The sequence below is a fragment of the Lagopus leucura genome, unplaced genomic scaffold (genome assembly GCF_019238085.1).
Source record: "Lagopus leucura isolate 7727_CA_CO unplaced genomic scaffold, USGS_WTPT01 Super-Scaffold_100157, whole genome shotgun sequence".
NCBI lineage: Eukaryota > Metazoa > Chordata > Aves > Galliformes > Phasianidae > Lagopus > Lagopus leucura.
In genome coordinates, this window is record NW_024962334.1 from 24,235,716 (window position 1) to 24,243,284 (window position 7,569).

Sequence of the window (7,569 nt, forward strand, 5' to 3'; positions counted from 1 at the left end):
TGCCAGGGACGGCGACTCCACCATCTCTCTGGGCAGGCCATTCCAGTGCCTGACCACTCTCTGAGAGAAAAAGTTCTTCCTTACGTCTAATCTAAACCTCCTGATACAACTTGCAGCCATTACCCTGTGTCCTGCTCGTTGCCTGCGAGAAGAAGCCAATTCCCTCTTCACCACAGCCTCCCTTCAGGAGGTTGTACAGTGCAATGAGGTCTCCCCTGAGCCTCCTCTTCTCCAGACTGAACAATCCCAGCTCCCTCAGCCGCTCCTCATAAGACTTGTGTTCCAGACCCCTCACCAGTTTCGTTGCCCTTCTCTGGACACTCTTCAGGACCTCAACATCTTTCCTGTAGTGAGGAGCCCAAAACTGAACACAGTACTCGAGGTGCGGCCTCACCAGTGCTGAGTAGAGGGGGATGATCACCTCCCTGCTCCTGCTGGCCACACTATTTCTAATGCAGGCCAGGATGCCATTGGCCCTCTTGGCCACCTGGGCACACTGTCAGCTCACGTTCAGCCGAGCATCAGCCAACACCCCCAGGTCCTTCTCTTCACACTCATCCAGCCACTCATCCCCAAACCTATAACGCTGCATCGGGTTGTGGTGCCCAGAGTGCAGGACCCAGCACTTGGCCCTGTTGAACCTCATCCCATTCATCTGATCCCAGCCTGTCTAAATCCCTTTGAAGGGCCGCCCTATCCTCAGGCAGATCGACACCTCCTCCCAGCTTGGTGTCATCTGCAAACTTACTGACAGTGCACTCAATGCCCTCATCTAGGTCATCAATAAAGATATTAGACAGGATGGGCCCTAGTACCGAACCCTGGGGGACACCACTTGAAACTCACCACAACCCACTGGGCACAGCCCTGTAGCCAGTTCCTTACCCAAAGAAGTGTATATCTGCTCAGACCACAGGCAGCCAGTTTCCCCAGCAGAAGCCTGTGAGGGACCGTGTCAAAGGCTTTGCTGAAGTCTAGGAAGACTACATCAACAGCCCTTCCCTCATCTACCAGATTAGTCACCCAGTCATAGAAGGAGATGAGGTTGGTCAAGCACGACCTGCCTGTCACAAACCTGTGCTGGCTGGGCCTGCTCCCCTGGACACTGTGTACATGCTGTGCAATCTCATCCAAGATGATTTGCTCCATAAAACTTCCCTGGTACTGAGGTCAGGCTAACAGGCCTATGGTTCCCCAGCTCCTCCTTACGGCTCTTCTTGAAGATGGGAGTCACATCAGCAAGCCTCCAATCCTCTGGGACCTCACCAGTTAACCAGGAGCATTGGTAGATGGCCGAGAGGGGCTCAGCAATCACCGCTGCCAGCTCCCTCAGCACCCAAGGGTGCAGCCCATCCGGTCCCATGGACTTGGGACAGTGCAGACAGAGGAGGAGCTCTCTGACTGTCTCCACCGGAATTGCTGGGGGCATATTCAGTGCAGTGTCCCAGACTTCCAGGTTGGGGCATAAAAAGCCCAGACGATAACTGATCTGGCTGTTAAAGAAGGCACTGAGGACTTCAGCCCTCTCCTTGTCTTCAGTGACCACATTCCCTGCTGCATCAAGTAGAGGCTGAGAATTATCTTTGGTTCTTCTTTTGCCTTTGATATATCTGTGAAAGGATTTTTTATTGTCTTTTACTGCAGAGACCAACCTGAGCTCAAGTTGGGCTTTTGCCTTCCTAGCTTCCTCCCTGCATACCTTAGCTACTTCTTTGTAATCTCCCCAAGCAGCCTGTCCCTTCTTCCAGAGGATGTAGACTCTCTTTTTCTCCTTGAGTCTCAACAGTAATTCCCGGCTCATCCTCACCGGTCGTCTTCCCCTGCGGCTCGCCTTATGGCACTCAGGGACAGCCTGCTCTTGTGCCTTTAAGATTTTGGTCTTGAGGAACGTCTAGGCTTCTTGGGCCCCATCACCCTAGAGAAGCAACTCCTAGGGACCCACGCTACAAGCTCCCTGAACAGGTCAAAGTCTTGAACTTCCAGAGGGCAGAAGGCAGTTTTGCTGGCCACTCTTTTGACATCCCCAAGAATGGAGAATTCTACAACACTGTGGTCACTCTGCCCAAGACAGTCCCCAACCCAAGCTTCAAGTAGAGAACAGTAGAGACTTATGGAAGTCAAGTCTACAAGTGATTTTACTTTTAGAAACTTTTTTGAGGAAAAAAAAAAAAAAAAAAATCAATGTGTCCTGTGTCATCTCAGGGAGAATTTCAGCATGAAAGTAATTACAATTTTATATCTCTTATTCTTTCTTAAATCCAATAAATAAACTTCAGTATAATTATTTGTTGAAGATAAAATTAATTGAATTGAAGTACCTGATTTGAAGGTTGCCAAGAGCTGAGAACTGTCCTGTTTGTATGTAAAGAACAACATCCATACTCAAATTCTTCTAGAAATATTTTTCAGGACTTGACCTTTGTGATACTCTTTTGTTCCATGTTTTAAGAAAGGAAAATTAGCACTCTAATATCATAAAAGACTGTTTGTATACAGAACATGGCTTTAGACTAGAAATACTTATTTTACAAATATTTAATAAATCAGACATTAGATTAGAACCCAGTTAGATAACATTTATAAAAATCAGGGCCATTTCAGAACATACTATTCTATATCAGAAATACTTGTTAGTCAACAGAGCATGCTAAAACTGACTTTTAGAAAACTGAAGAGAGCTGTGCTCCATGGGTCATTTAAAGAGCACTCTTGGAAATGTGGTTCTATGGTTTCCTCCCATGATTTCACCAGTCTTTAATACAAGAACTCTCCAGAAATTTCTAGTAACAAATTTGCCAAAGCAAAATTACTTTCACAATGTTGATTTCGTCAATAAGAGTTTCGTCAAGCACAAGCAAGCACATACTACTTTGTACTCTTTGTCTCATTCTCCACTCTTACTGCTAGTTGAATAATTAAAGAGGTTGGAGGAACACAGCAAATCATGGTGGTTTTAATACAATTAAACACATTTTAAGAGCCTCATTGAACTGTTGCACAAAATATCCAAACTTTGCACTCTCTGGTAAATATTTCTGGTATATTTTGATGGGTGGGAGAGCCAATCATAATCGTTATCAGACTCACAGACGTAATGTTTTAATTAATGACAAAGTTTAAAAGTGTTTTTGGCTAGGGATCTCTGGTTAAAGATTAGATCTCTTCTGCCTGTTATTAATATGGCTTACTTATTTAGGCTTCTTGTGCACAACTATTTACATGCTCTTAGTTACTTTTAAGATCAAAACTAAGTCTGGTCCTAAACCAGCAGATTTTGAGATGTGCTAAATCAGTCATTAGAAGTCCATGGCGATGTAAAGACTTTTTGGTTGCTTGATGAACAAATCAGATAGTTTTCAATTTCTCCTATTTGTCATTTTTAAAATCTTCATATAAACCACATTATTTATTAATCCTCCACTTGTGGGATTGTGTTATTTTAAATTAAATCTTAAATATATTTTGATTTCTGTAGTCCCTGATCAGAATATGTTTCTTCCATCATCTGCACAAACATTTACCCTGACAGTGCACTCAGACATGTTCACAGCTTCAGCTTTATCTCATGATGTTAAGTGATGACTAACACCACATTTTAACCGTCCATTAACTGTTACCACCAATTTAAATTCTGAGAAAAGTTGCCCTTATAAATGAACATCCTTCCTATGCTTTTATATAAAATACTATTGGTCTAATAATAAGGCAAGTCCATTTTCTTTAATAAATTAAACAGGACTTTCATTGTCCTTTAATAGCAAGATAGGAAGTCTGAAACTTATTCTTAAGCCCTTAAATTTAGGGGAACATTAAAGTAGATGCAAATTCTTAAACTTAACAGTATTTCCAGTCAGTTGTATAGAAAAATTCACTAAAAGGCTAACATAGTATACCACAGTTTTTAACAAGATCCAGATAGGTCAACACAAGCTAATAAATTTTGACTGACTGATTGTTCCTCACTGGGGAATGAACAGACCATACTGCCGTGAAAAAGAAATATAAAATAAACTAAAATCTTAGCATTAAATGGTTTATTCTCATGCAGGGACTGTCTGATGGAAAAAAAAAAAATTAATAACAATAACTTTTCTAAAGGTTTTCATCAGAAAAAAATCAATTGGATTGAGACACTAGGGAGTTATTATTACTATTTTTAAGCAACAGTTTTATTGACAGAAATTTGCTTTATTACTAAATGCTTTATCAAATTTTACTTCACAAAAATAAATATCACAAAGAAAAGGTGATCTTAAGTTACACATACTTAAATTCAACTGCAGAGTTAACTCACGGCACCAAAAAATGGCCAAGTTTTCTGATTTCCACTAGCTAAATGTTTTTATGCATTCAACCATAAAAGTCCTACAAACAAAACCAAACCTTACCAAAAGACACAAGTACTTACAACATATCAGATAGATAACCTCCCACCTCCAATAATCTCCCCCAAAGTACAAATAGGCCACACCACTTTGGTTCTTCCTGCACCTTCCAAGACCATTTTATTCTATGAGTACCTGGATCTAAATTCTCTGGGGCAGGGAGCAGAAGATTATTTTCATTACCAATCTAGGGTCTTACCTGATTATCAGTGCCCATAATTTGGATCCTAAGTAGGGAGGCCCACATTGTTTGCAACATTCTCAGGGCACTAGGTCTGCCATCTTGGGGTCTTTCGTTCAGGTCCCACAAGGTTTCATAGAGTCTTTCTGCCCACCCTGCAGGAACTGGGAGTCTTAAGAATACCATTATAACATTCATTGGATTATATGGCAGGTCGAATTGCCATTCAATGGTATTTTCTTCTGCCCAGCACTGTATCATTACACTTCATTGTAAAATTAGTCCCTTGGTCACTCTTGATGACTTGAGGTGTCCTGTAGGCAGACATTAGTTTAGTGAGTGCCTTGATGATATATGCCTGGTTTGCTTTTGGTACTGGATAGACCTGTAGTAGCCCACTTGCAGTGCCAACGCAGGTTAGGATGTATCTTGCCCCATCAGACCAAGGAAGGTAATTGACCTGCCATCACTGGAGAGGATTGTGTCCTCTAGTAAGATGGGCTGTTGTTTCAGGCAACAATCTCAGTCTTAGAGCAAGCGTCACAATCTTGGCATGCCTGGGCTATGTCAGATAGTGGTACGGGCAGCCCCCATGCTTTAGCAGCTGCTAAAGCACATTGTCCTTTGTCCCGCATACCATAGCTTCTGATTTAACCAACAAGTTATGTTCTCAGATAGTGAATTCTCAATCCATTGAACTCAGGCCATGTATTGGCTTTATCATTTCCCGGTGACTGTACAGGCTGATGACCAGAAACATGGTAGACATGTACAGTCCTGTGTTTGACTGTATTCCATATGTCTAACTACATGTCTGCCTCAGATCGGATTGGGCATGGATAGTTCATTCTTAGGCGGCCCACTGTGCAATCCAAAGACTGAGCCCCCAGTACAAAGCCCAGCTATCTGTACAGATATTCAGGATACCATCACCAGGTTCCATGGTTATAACCACACAGCTCACAGTTCTGCCCATTGGCTGCTCTGACCATCTCCCTCGTCAAACAAGATTGTTTTGGTGGAGGCATGGTATGCTATTGCTCTCCACTTGCTTGGATTGCCCTTGCTGGATCCATCTGTGTACCAGGCATCTTCAGGGATAGAATATTTTACCTCCTGAACAGGACTCTTCTCTGGTGGAGCAACCAGCGTTTCTTTTGGTGCATCACTGTGATGCACCACTGGGCCTAGGATCTTCTGAAGTTCTTCTTTCAATGGTGATGACAGACTACTCCTTTGGCTGAGGTGGGTGACCTGTCATACCACCATTTGTGCTTGGGCCACTCCCATCTTAGGAAGGTGGGTCAGATCTTTCACCCACCCTTGAATTGGCAGAGTGGTCTTAACTGTACTTCTAGCTGTTAGAGTTATCGGCTCCACTGCCTGTAATGCAGAGTAGGCAGCCAATAACTGTTTTTCCATCACACTGTATCCTTCTTCTGCTCCATGCCAGACCTGAGTCCAGAAACCAACGGGGGTCCAAACAGAACTCCAGCATTGCCACAGGCCCCAACCAAAGCTGTCTTGAACGGACATGAACATCCAACTCGGCTGGGAGAGTAGGATCAAATATACCCAATTCCTGGGCTTGTTTTACTGCCAGTTTTGCCTGTTGGAAAGCATCCTGTTCTGTTTTTCCCTGAATCCCATAACCGCCCCTTTTTTGTGAGTCTGTACAGTGGCTTTAGCAGCTGCACTAAGTGAGGTATGAAGGAACGCCAGTAACCCAGTATACCTAAAAACTCTTGCAGCTGCTTCAGCGTTGTAGGAACTGGGAATGCCTGAACCTTATCTATGACAGCACTGGGTAGTACTTTGGTCTTTCCTGACCAAACCACCCCCAAGAATTTTACAGACAAGCCCAGACCTTGCACCTTTTGAGGATTTATAGCCTATCCCCTCTGTTGCAAATAGGCAGTTAATGAATCCGCCGCCTGCCCTACTGCCTCCAGTGAGTCAGATGTCAACAGGAGATCATCAATATAATGATATAAGTTAACATAATCAGGTTTTTTCCAATTAGCCAGGTTATGCACCACTAGATTGAGACAATATGTTGGCAAATGCAAGTACCCCTGTGGCAGGACCTGAAAGGTCCATGCCTGCCTCCCCACGTAAATGCAAACTGATCTTGCAATTCTTCAGCAATTGGGATACTGAAGAACACATTTGATAAATCTAGGACATAATGATATGCTTTTATCTCCCTATTTAATGTGTCCATTAGGGAGGCAATATTGGGTATGGTCACATGAATAGGCGGTGTGACCTTATTTAATTCTCTGTGATCCACTGTGGTTCTCCATGTGCCATCCAACTTTCGCACTGGCCATGTGGGGGGAATTATATGGGCTGTATACAGGTCTTATAATGCCCAATTTTCTAATTCCTGCACTGTTCTCGATATGTCATCTTGCCCACCCAGGAGTCTATACTGTCTTACATTAGTAATCCAGTGCAGTTATGGCAGGCAAATAGGCCCATATTTTGCATGGCCTCCTAATATTGCCTGCACTGCCCGGATACTAATATATCTCTTCCAAAGTCTGAACTCTCCCACAGTTGTCTGGAGAGCCAGACCCCATAGAATATCTATGCCCAGGATGTATTCCTGAATTGGGGCAATAGACACTTTATAATCCTGGGGTGGGAGACACCCAACCCCCAGTTTCAACCATGTTTGGGTGACAGGAATAGTCTGTCCCCCAAAACCACCAATCATCACTCTGTCTCCAAGAAATTTAGTTGGACCTCCATAGATAATTGATGTTTCTGCTCCAGTGTCCACTAAAACCATAACTGAATATTTTTTCAGGACTAATAAATCGTTAATTCTACATAGGGCCTCTAGACCCATCTGGAGGCCCTAGGGGGACTAACAACCCTCACCACAACATGAACTGTGCTATGGTCAATTCTTTTGCCTCTGGTGGCTTAGGCATTGTGGCCCAAGACACCTGAGGAGGCTTTTTTTTTTTTTTTTTTTTTTTTTTTTTTTTTTTT